The sequence below is a fragment of the Haemaphysalis longicornis genome, unplaced genomic scaffold (genome assembly GCF_048455015.1).
Source record: "Haemaphysalis longicornis isolate Haplotype H1 unplaced genomic scaffold, Haemaphysalis longicornis Haplotype H1 scaffold_10, whole genome shotgun sequence".
In the NCBI taxonomy this organism is placed as follows: Eukaryota; Metazoa; Arthropoda; class Arachnida; order Ixodida; family Ixodidae; genus Haemaphysalis; species Haemaphysalis longicornis.
Window position 1 is genome coordinate 14,609,588 of NW_027526204.1, and position 11,654 is coordinate 14,621,241.

Genomic DNA, 11,654 nt, shown 5'->3' on the forward strand with positions numbered 1-11,654 from the left:
AAACTCTGGCCCATGGATCTTAATGTTTTTAAATGTAATTGAATAAAAGTTTTGCGTAACAAACTACCTAGCCCTGACTACTTTCTCAAAGATACCTTACTAGAGTCAGTTGAATCCTACAAATATCTCGGTGTCACATAACAAATAACGTATCGTGGGCGCGCCACCTTTAATATGTAACATCTAATGCATGACACATGCTAGGTTACCTCAAAAGAAATTGCTCTCTGTCCCCGTCTTCCTTAAAAAAGCGGATATATATAACCTACGTTCTCTCTAGGCTTGAATACGCTTTATCAGTTTAGGCTCCTGGCTACGTAACTATCTAATAAAATTGAAGCTGTGCAAAACCGCTCCGCAAGGTTCATACTTTCTAACTATCACCGCACTTCCAGTGTTACTATCATCAAAACCGGCCTTTACCTTGCTACTTTTGTAACTCGCCCGAAACTGGCTCGCCTTTGTGTGCTGCATAAAGCGTATCCCCACAGCCCTTAATGACGTTGGTTAAAACCTCCCTTTTTCTTATCTGAACGCCTCGACCATCATTACAAGGTTCATATTCCGTGCCAGAACACCGTAACATACTCGCATTCTTTTTTACCACAAACATGCCATGATTGGAATAACCTGCCTGCGTAATTAGTCACCATTATTAACCATGAACGCTTTCGGGAGGCACTCGAAATTTTGGTGCGCTGATTTTCTGAACGCATTTTTTTCTTTCTCAGTTTTTGTTTGCTGTTGTTCGTTTACCGTTCACTTGTGCATCGCAGAAATTTTAAGCCATTTTTTTTAATTTTTTTTCTCGCCAGTGCTTTCTTTGTGTATTAGGCTGTCATTATGGTATTTCTTCTCGATGTGCTTCCCTGTTTGATTCTTTCTTGATACTTTCTGTATTTTGTAAACATTGAGGTTTACATGCTGTTTTTAAGTGTTATATGCATGTGCAAAATGTGATTTGTTTTCATGTGCGTGTTTGTATTTTACTTCTCCTAAACCCACTCCCCTCTATAATGATGTATGCCCTGAGGGTACAATAAATAAATAAATAAATAAATAAATAAATAAATAAATAAATAAATAAATAAATAAATAAATAAATAAATAATAATCAAATGAATAAATAAATAAATAAATAAATAACTAAAAGACCAGAATGTCGTCTACAATATTGCCGAACCATTCCTAGCTCTCCAGGATCCCGGCCATCTGTTTTTGGAAGTACTGTGACGTGGAGATGATGCCAAAGGGATGCCGGCAAAAGTAGTATCGGCCAAATGGGGTGATGAAAGTTGTCAGCTCTTGGGGGCCTGCACAGAGCTTCACCGCGCGAAAGCTGGCTGTCGCATACAGCTTTGAGAAAACTGTTGCGTCGCCAAGGAGGCCACGGACTTGCTGAACAGTTGGTAGAATGTGGCGTTCATGAAGGACAACCTTGTTCACCTGAGTCACGTCAACGCACAGCCGGTGGGAACCATCCTCATTGCGGACTACGACGAGACCAGAGCACCACGGCGTTGGATTTTCGACAGTCAGAATCACGCCTTCTTTCTCCAGTTTGTCAAGCTCGCAGCGGACGACCTCGAGCAGCGGGATAGGAATCCTGCGAGGCACGCTTAGGGAGAAGGGTACGGCATCGAGTCTAAGGAGGACAGTGTACTCGTCCTTGAGAATGCCCAATTCCTCAAACATCTGAGCCCGCAATGTTGATTTTGGAGTGTGGAGTTCGTCGAGAAACTTTACAACTTCAAGGGCAGTCCCAGAAGAGGCACGGTGAGAGACTGGATCACGTACAAGCGCTGAGAGCGTGTTTTCCGTGCCACCGAAGTCTGGCCATGTACGAACCTAGCACACGCAGCGGCTGACCACCGGGCGCCGAAAGACCACCGAGAAGACGACGACGACGACGACGGGTGGGACCCGGAGCCCCTCCTCACGTACGGGGAGGTGCTGGAGTGGTACCGGCTCGGCCGCCGCACCGCGCCACCGCCCCACCCGGGACTCACGCGTTCGCAGGCAGTGCTGTTACGCCAGTTACAGACACTATCGGTAATCACGCCGGCACTCGCACGCCACGTGTGCCCGGACGTCTATGTCAGTGATGTGTGCAGTGTATGTGAGCGCGAACGCGCAACTTTGGCCCACATCCTGTGGGACTGTGCAGTGCATCCTGTAGAAGCAGCCGACCTCTACGGCCGGTTGCCGGACACCATCGTCAGTGCCGCGAACTCACCGGACCTGACATCACAAACCTTCGCAGTCCAGCAGCTCGAGGCTGCTCTCGCCAGGCAGAGGCGGAGAGAGGCGCCGACGGGGCAGAAAGGGACGAGTTCCCGAGTACCTTTCAAGCGCCGCTCTCGCCGATGCCGGCGGGGCCTAGTCCCGAGGGCGACGTAAACGCGTCGGGGGGAGGGAGCGGCTCTGCGTAGCCCGGACCTCCCCTCTGCTGGCATGGAATAAAGTCTTTCTCTCTCTCTCTGACCACCGGGTCCTGTGAGCAGGGTGTTGACGGGGTCGAGCTTGACCGGCAACGCAGGGAAGTCGTTAGGAACGGCGGACACCTCGGCTACGGAGTCGACCTTGAACTGCGCTGTGTAATTGTCAACGGTGACGTCGACGAACATTGCCGTGGAAAGCGTGTAGTTGAATAGAACTCAGCTTGTGCTTTCACTTCCTTGCGCGGCATACTTCAGCAAAGAGCCCTTTCTTTTTGCAGAAGGTGCAGGCGGACCTCCGTGCAGGGCAGTTCGGACGAGGATGTAGCGCGCGGCCGCAGAATTCACATGTTGACGGCTGGCAGGCGCGCACTGCTTTCAGTGGCGGCGAAGGCGGCTTATCGTAGTTGCGGCGACGACAGGTGAACTTGTTATCGCGTACGGCGTGGAGGTATAGCTCGCGGAAGTGCTCGGCGCGGTTTAGGGGTAACATTTTTTCTCTATCGGCATCTTCTGATTGACGGGCCTGCATCCATGCTTCTTTGAGCGCCAACTTCGCGTTCTGGCCGAGCTGGTCCGAAAGGCGCGAGTCTCGGAGGTTGACGACGAATCTGTCGCGCACGAGCCTTTGCTCCACCTCAGCTGACGGATAGTTGCACTGCTTCACCATTTAACACAGTTTGGCGTAGTAGGCGTCAACCTTTTGTCGGGCAACGGAACACGCCGGTGAAAACGCGACGCCTCGTAGAGTTCGTTCATCGGGTGCTCAAACTGGTCGGTGAAGTGGGCGGCAACCGCTTGAAATGAGGCGAGTGAATATGCGTCGAGCGAGAACGTCTCGAGCAGTGGGCGGGCCTCCGGACCCATGCAGTACAATAACGAGCGTACCTAGATGTCGCGGGACGCTTGAGTCAGGCCCGAAATGACGGCGTAGTCCTCGTAGCGGCTCAGCCATGCTGTCCAGGATCCTGGAGGGCCAGGAAGGAGTCGCCAATATGATAGACGACATTCTGGTCTTTGGGCGCACCCGCGAGGAGCACGACGCCAGACTGAGCCAGGTGCTGTCTCGCCTTGCAAAAGCAGGCATCACATTGAACCAAGACAGGTGTCATTTTGGTGTCTCCGAAGTCTCCTTCCTAGGAGTCATCGTTTCAGCACAAAGCATCAGGCCAAGTCCAGACAAGGTCGAAGCAGTCAAAGCCATGGGGGCTCCAACCGACATCGCAGGTGTCCAACGACTGCTCGGAATGGTCAACCATCTTGCCCGGTTTTCGCCTTGCATCTCGGATGTCACAGCTCCCACCAGAGCACTTCTAAGCAAGTCTGTGAGTTGGGTGTGGCAGCATGAACAAAATGCTGCATTCTAGAAAATCAAGGAACTTCTGACGTCAGACCGTTGCATGGCCAAGTACCATCCGCCATACGCCACCACAGTTTCGTCCGACGGAAGCTCTTCTGGACTCGGCACGGTCGCAGTAAAGCTGGCTATTATCACTATAGTATGAGCCTGGCACAAAGGTCAAAGCCCATATCCCACCCGTCCTTTGATCGAGAGCGCAGGCATCAAAAATTTGAAACAAAAGGTCACTTTTTAAATGGGTCCTACGAAGGCCTTTCAATTATATATCTGCTGACAACCAGGACCGTCAAAGTAACTATTTTACTTAGAATTGGGGTCATTCATAAAGGCGGCAGATGTCGAATTAGTGGCCAGCGCCACCAGTACTTCAAATAAATATGGTGTTAGCGTTAAGCAAATAAACAATGCTTTTGGTTTAAAAGGGCTCCGAAAAGGATTGGTGGATACATGGGTGTTGGCATTTCAAGATAAAGCAGTGTCCTAGTAACCACCTCCTTCAAGAGTTCTGTTAAAGCGATGAATTTTAGTGGAGGAATTGAATATCAAAACAGCGCATCTTCATTCGCCGAGCCTTCTGCTCTCGCTCGGAAGGTGTGCTTGACCACGGCAGCGCTCTTCTCGGAGATATATCGTGAGGCCTCCCTTGTTCGGGATGACTGCAACAGAATCCGGTTTTCTGCGTATGCTACTGTGATAGTACTGCATCGGGAGCGTCGATTGAGATGGGTCCATCTGGCTCTCTCTGGTCCGTTTGCGCCGTTTTTTTTAATTTATCAATCTGCTTATGTGTTCAAGTAGTGTTCATTTCAGGTATCCCGATCGGTCCTAAACATCTTAACCGTAACAAAATAGCAACTGAAAGGCAGCACGATAGGGCGCCGGGACTATTTTTTAGCTTGCTCGTGCATTCGAAAGCCTAACCTACCCCCTACTTTTCTTGAAATTTCTACGCGGCACTGCATTTATCAATTAGACGCGTACATCAAAACCGGTATTGCGAGCGGTCTCGAAAGAATAGTGTGAGTTTCGGGGCCTCCCCGGCTCCTTTGTTCGACCTTGAATAAGATCACACAAAATAAATCCACGCTTGCTCTTTTCTGGGATGGCGTAGAGGCGGATTTTCGCTATAATATGAAGGGTGTTCTTTGTTAGTCTTTTACGGTGTCAGTGCTGCCACTCGCATTAAATTGCGGGTATTGTTGCCATCCACAGATTTGCATTTCTCCTCCCCATTCAAGCAGCCTATTTTGTTTCATGTTAGGCGGATGGAAGAAAACTATGCGGACTCTACCTAAAGACATACCAATTTTGCAAAATGCACACATCACTGTTTCTTCCTGTGAAAGTACGCTAGGCTTTTCCTAATACAAAGCACGAGTTCAAAAATGAAGAAATCGTGTCAGTCACTTAAAGAGTGCACGCACATTTGCAACGGTTGTTCCATTTGAATTTGTGAATTTGCAGAAGCCATGCTACGTAAAACGGCCAGAAAAAAACAAGCTAATACACTGCCGGGATTGCTTCCTCATTGTTGCTTGACTGGGCACGACACTTGAGACCACTGCACTATAATTTTTATTGTTTGTTTCTTTATTGCCGCCCTTTTTATGTAGAACAACACAAGGAACACACAGTCACAGCCGCCGATAAATAAATGTGGTACCAAAAATGTACAATGCACATGGAAGCCACCCGTGTCTTCGGCTTGACCTTGTCATTGGTTTATTACTACGTGTAGTCAACGGTCGTAAACAATTTTTACTTTCTCTTTTTCTTATTTTTTCTGCCTGTGGGTCTCACAACACCAAAACAATCATTCAGGTAGCCTTAATTACAACGCTGCCGAACCTTTAGTGGGAAATTAACATTTGTGGGCCAGAAAGGCGCTTTAATACACTCGTAATAAACAAAGCATCATCTGGTGCGGCGTACACTTGCTTCACTTTCCTGACATTTCGGCAAAGTAGGAGACGAGTGGCTGAGCACTCATCACGTTCAATTTCAAGAAAAGGTATGTCTTACGCTGTCAGAGCAAGGTCTTTTTTGAGAGTCCGCTGAAGGAAACCTCTGAAAAAAAACGGCATCCCACCAATCGACCAAGGCACGTTCTACACTTAATGACTTTTGCTAACACTACAATCTTTTTAACACGGCAAAAACTACCCCATCTTATCCCACCAAGTCCCGACTCGTATGTTCTCAGTTTGCAGTCTAAAAATAATGTTCTTCATCCTGTGAGTATAACCACTCTTTTAATGCTCTTGATCATGTCATGTTTCGCACCTCCAAAATATTTAATTCTATACACTGGTTAGCGACACACAAGATCTCCAACATCACACGGCAATCTTTGATGCGTTACGTTCGACAAGTACTTCGCTTGAAATACCCGTAAGACATCATCACTTCGCGTAAGAACTCACTCAATACATATCTCTTCGTATCTAACGTAGTTACAATGAAAGTTCGCATGGCAGAGCGCAATCTAATCGGCATATACGATCGAAGAAGTGGAACTCTCTGATCGCGTAGATATAACATTCACAACACCAATTGTCTAGCGAACCGGTTCGACAAACCTAGCCCTCACCCCCTTTACTCTGAGAAACACGTTTTTCTGATTTGTTCGCTCAAACCAAGACTACCACAAAAGCACAGCAGGCAACCTATGAAACTTTTGGATGTTAGCACATCTACAATACAGCGCTTGCATGACATACCACAATTTTGCTATTAGAAACGGAATACAAATTGTCGCTCGAGCGAAGGTCGTGAGGCGTACCGAAAATGATGATGAAATATTCCGGGTGAGTTATGGGGTTGACGATAATTTAATGAGGTGAACTTGTGCCTCCAACAACAGGGCCGAGCAGTCCCTTGAACCCGTAGAATACGCGATCCACGGGAGTTTCAGCTCGCCCAACAACTAATGCAATGCATTAGGGCTGCACAATTCGATCGAAGCCCAACGAATCTCCCAGTTGGAGCGGCTCGGGAAAAGTCTGACTGAAAGACATGTGCTGCGATCCCTAAGCATTGGTTATGATTCGCAACATGGAAATAAAGTAGGCGTTCTCCCCGAAGTACGGGCACATTTGCACATGCCTCGTTTACCCAGGAACATGCACCCAGTGCATAACCAAGAGCGCGGGCAAACAAGAGCCAAGGCTATCCACAAGCGCTTCGAAAAAATCAGGAAGGCGATATGCGTCGACGCTGCTGAATACTCGCACCGCACGGCCATGGCAATAACGGCGCTTGAGCAGCACGGCCACCTGATAACCTCGGGCTCAGTCCGCGCAAGCCCGCCTGAGACTGGGGACTAAGCTGCCATTGCCATTGCGATACCACCAACCCAAGCAAGATATCTAATCTAATTTAATCTAATCTAATCCCTTCTCGCATCGTATCGTCTCGTAGAGTATGCTTGGCTCTTCTGTAAGTTTTCTTTAGCTTCTTTGCGTGCCATCGCAAGCTCGTGAAGCCGTACCGAGTCTTCAATGTCATTTCTGACGGAGCCAATGTTCAGCTCACCGGGTAGTCTCGGCTGGTATCCGTGCATAGGCCAGAATGCGCTGTACCCTGACTGCTGTGTCTTTGCAACGTTTATGGCAAACACTGCGTCTGCAAGCAAACGATCCCAGTCGCGGGTCTCATTGAGCAGCTTTCTGAGAACTTGCTTTAATGTTGCCACCATTCTTTCGACGAGACCGTTGGCCTGAGGCCAGTAAGGTGGCGTGTTGACGTGTTCGATGCCGAGTCGTTTGTGAAGCGAAGCGGTCTTCTTGTTCACAAATCCTCTGGCTTTGTCGGTGATGATTACTTCTGGGACGCCGAAGCGTGGAATCCATCTGTTGAGTAGATAATCTATGTAGTATGTCGATGATGTACTTGGCACTGCTATTGCATCCATATAGCGTGTCGCGTGATCGATGTATACCAAGACGTAACCCTCGTCTTCGCTGTCATTAATTGGACCCAGGTGATCCAAGGAGATAACAGTGTTGGGGTCGTTCGGAATTTCTCGTGGGTGGAGGCAGCCTTGATTTCGTTTTGTTCTTGCGTTTATAGTCTGGCAGGTATGACAGGACTGAACGTATGTCTTGACATCCTTTGACATGAAAGGCCACCAATATTTGCGTTCGATGAGGTCCTTCGTTTTCGTTGCGCCGAGATGTCCGTTACTATCGTGGTAAATCTTCATGACAGTGTCGCGCAGAGCTCCCTGTACAATAAGTTTCTTCGATGAACGCCCCTTGTTGACAATTTCTTTGGTCAGAATGCCGTCGTCCATCTTGAAAGCGCTGTCTCGTCTCCGGCTGCCCTCCGTGAACCTGCGGCAGTCCTCGTCCAAAGCTTGGAATTTCCGCAGCATCTCGTGATTACCGGTGATGACGTTTTGAAGTACGTAGCCTCTCGCACCCTCCGTTTCGAGAATGTCTCCTGACATTCTTTCCGTTTCTGTCTGGCGTGATAAAGCATCTGCGGCGGTGTTGAGTCGGCCTGGGCGATGCAACACGTCGAACGTGTAGTCGGCCAAGTCGAGCATCCAGCGAGCAAATCGTCGATTGATTGCTCCCTTCTTCATGAGGTACGTTAGGCTGAAGTTGTCCGTGAAGACGGTGAACCGTGATCCTCCTCGTAGATACAAAGCGAATTTCTCTGTTAGAGCCCAGTGCAGCGCCATGCATTACAGTAGGTTGGAATGAAGCTTAGAGTCGTGTTCGTTGAGCGCTTTGCTTGCATACTCGATCACTCGTTCCTTTCGGTCTTGGAGCTGAGTCAGTACAGCTCCGAGTCCTGTTTGGCAGGCGTCGACGTGGACTCGTGTCTGACATTCGGGACGAAACGTTGACAAAATTAGGGGACGCTTCAGCGAGCTTTTGAGGTTGTCAACGATGCTTTCGTGTTCTGAAGTCCACTGAAATTCAGCCTGTTGCGAAACCAGATTCCGTAGAGGTCGTGTGATTTTCGAGAAGTTCGGAATGAATTTGCGATAGTGGTTCGCAAATTGCAAGAAGGAGTATAGTTTCTTAGCGCTTGACGTGCGGCTCAAACTTATCAATGGCTGCGATGCGTGAACCGTCTGGAATTCGGCCTTCCAGTGAGATCTCGTAGCCAAGAAAGCTGATGCTGCTGCGTATGAACTGGCATTTACGGATGTCCATCTTGAGTCCATTGATCTTGATTTGAGCTAAAGCTTCTTCTAGAAGTTCCAAAGCTTCTTGAATCGTGCGTGCGCCTTGACCAACATCGTCCATGTAGATCGTCGTACGTGGTAGACCATCGAATGTGTGGCGCATTACTTTCTGCATTTTTTGTGGCGCTTGGCAGAAACCGAACGCCATCCTGAGATATTCGTACTTCCCATCTGGGGTGACAAATGCTGTTTTGTGCACGTCGTCCTCCTTCACTCGAACTGTCAAGAAGGCAGCCTTTACACCCATGACCGTGAAGTACTGCGCTTTGTCCGCTGTGATATCAAAGATAACGTCTTCCATCACAGGCATCGGATACGTTGCGTTTATGGTCTTCTCGTTTAGCTTTCTGTAGTCGCGCACCACGCGTTGAGGTGTGGTCGGGTGATTCAATTGGTCAATCACAATCGTCGGTGCGGCATACTCGCTTTCGCTTGGACGAACGATGTCTTGCTTTAAGTATTCGTAGACTTGCTCTTTCATAAAGGTACTATCCGCTGGAGAGCATCTGTAGGGTCGTGAAGCAACCGTTATGTTGTCTCGTAGTTCGATACAGTGCTCGATGTGTGGACAAAGTCCAATCGGGCTTGTTTTGCTCGCGAAAACCGAAGAGTTTTTCAGGAGCAACGCTCTCAACTGATCACGTTCTTCGTTTGTCGCGTCTGTTGTCATCGAGGAAACGGCAGTTTCGATACCTTCACGGGTGACTGGGTCGGTTTCGATTTCTAGGCCCTCGATGCGTACGAAGTCCATTCTTTCGTTTTCGCGGTGACGGCAGAACGAGGCTATGAGCGCCTCTCCAATTTCATCCGGTTTCGATGAACTGGTTGGATCTTGGACTGAGAAAGTTGGGCACTGTTTGTCCTCTTTCGTTACGTGAACGAGCGTGACGTCATTCGTTGGATGAAACGTGACTTCAACGTTGGCGTTTCGTCGCCAGTCTGAACCAAGAATGATGTCCAAAGGCTTCGGAAGAGGGCTTACCACAACGTTCGACAGTGTTGTGCGTGTGTTGCCTACCGTGATGTCAATAGTTGCTGAAAGCTTGGGCTGGATGGTCCTGTCCAATATTTCGATGCGGTCTTGCGATTTCCAGTGGGTGACGGGTGTATCTGGAGGCAATGATTCAGCAGAGATTAGTGACACGTTGGCACCACTGTCGATGCAAACTTTCACTGGTGAGGAGTTGTTCAAAAGTCCGTTTACGATCGGCATCGTTCCACCAGATGATTACAAAAAGCAATTCGCTTGTCGGCTGGAACTGTGGCGTCTATCGTCGGGCGCTGGTTGCGATCGACGCTTTTCTTCAGCTCGTAGTGTGGCGCTCGTTTTCGGTTTTGGGCACTGGCGGGATAGATGACCAGGCTCGTTGCAATTGTAACAGGGTCTTCCGGTTGGTGCCCTGAATGGTGAGAAACTGTTCGTTCCCAAACCCACACGTTCTGATTTTCTTTGGTTCGTTGGATTTGGTGTTTTGTCGTCAGTTTGGTCGCGTTCCGTTGATCGGCGGCAGTCTAGCATGGTTGCTCTGTCGATGAGGTCGATGACCGAAGTGCAGCATTGCGCTGCCAACGGGTTGGCCCATTTGTCGTCCGTAATGCCAGGGAGACTGAGTGAAATTCTTTCTTCCGTTGCGAGGTTGTACGGTGCTTTCTCAAGCATGGCATTCTTCGCGTAAACGTACTCGGTTATGGTTTCGTTTTCGCACAGCGTTCGTTGGGCTTGGTAGTTAAGGAATTCCTGCATGGTCATTTTGCGTTTGAAGCGTTCTGTTAGTGCATCTTTCCATGCATCCCAAGTTTCTATTTTTCTGCCATAGCTCGTGTGCCAGTTGCGGGCAGGACCCTTCAACCGAGAGATCGCGTTCACCAAAGTCAGTGATGGAGTCCAGTGGACTAGCGATGCGATACGCTCGGTCTCCGCTGTCCAGGCCTTTACATCTGCTCTTACTGAGCCGTCGAAGAAAGCAATAGCTGTGGAAGTATCGCTCGTTGAGTGGACCTGCAGAGGCTGCTGCGCTCGTGCTAAGCATTCGGCTATCGTAACTTGAGACTCGACCATCATAGCCATTATTCGAGCCATATTGTTCGTCTCCGATGGGGTTCTGCGGACTCCCAAAAGTTTCGTCTCGTGCGTCAGCAGACGTAACGTGCCGTGGAGTATCAAGGGTTGACTCACGTTGTTCGTCGATGCGCCCGGTATCAACTTGGTCGTCGTGACGTTGACCAACTTGTTCCGAAGGGCGCTCGTTGGCTGTTGCCATGAGGATCTGGAGCTGAGACTTCAAAGCGTCGACATCGGCTTGCAGCTTTTCGTTGGTAGCCGCCAGGCTCTCCATGCTTGCCAGCCGTTCGTTGCTGGTGTTGCGTAGCATCGTCAGGGAGTCGAGGGTACCGTCAGCTCGTCGCCGTGCGTTGTCTTCGAGAAGCCTTTAGCCTTTTCACAAGTTCACTCTTGTTGCCCGTGTGACGCAAAAGGCGAAACTTGAGTTCGTCGGTCAGCTCTTTCTTTGTGAACAATTCCAGGGAACTAGCGTCTTCCGATGAAAGGAGGTCAGACCCCGGAGTCGGGCGTGTCCGAGTTGAGTCAGCGTTGTCGGACCCTTGCGTCGAGTGCTCCGCCATTCTCCGTCCGCTTCAATTTTAGGTTGCCGATAAT

The 11,654-nt window shown here is 49.2% G+C and overlaps 1 pseudogene; it reads right to left on the minus strand.

The window, feature by feature from the left end:
• Positions 1-1,188: 1,188 nt before the first annotated feature.
• LOC144159728 (uncharacterized) lies at positions 1,189-11,370 on the minus strand (annotated as a pseudogene).
• Between the last annotated feature and the right edge of the window lie 284 nt (positions 11,371-11,654).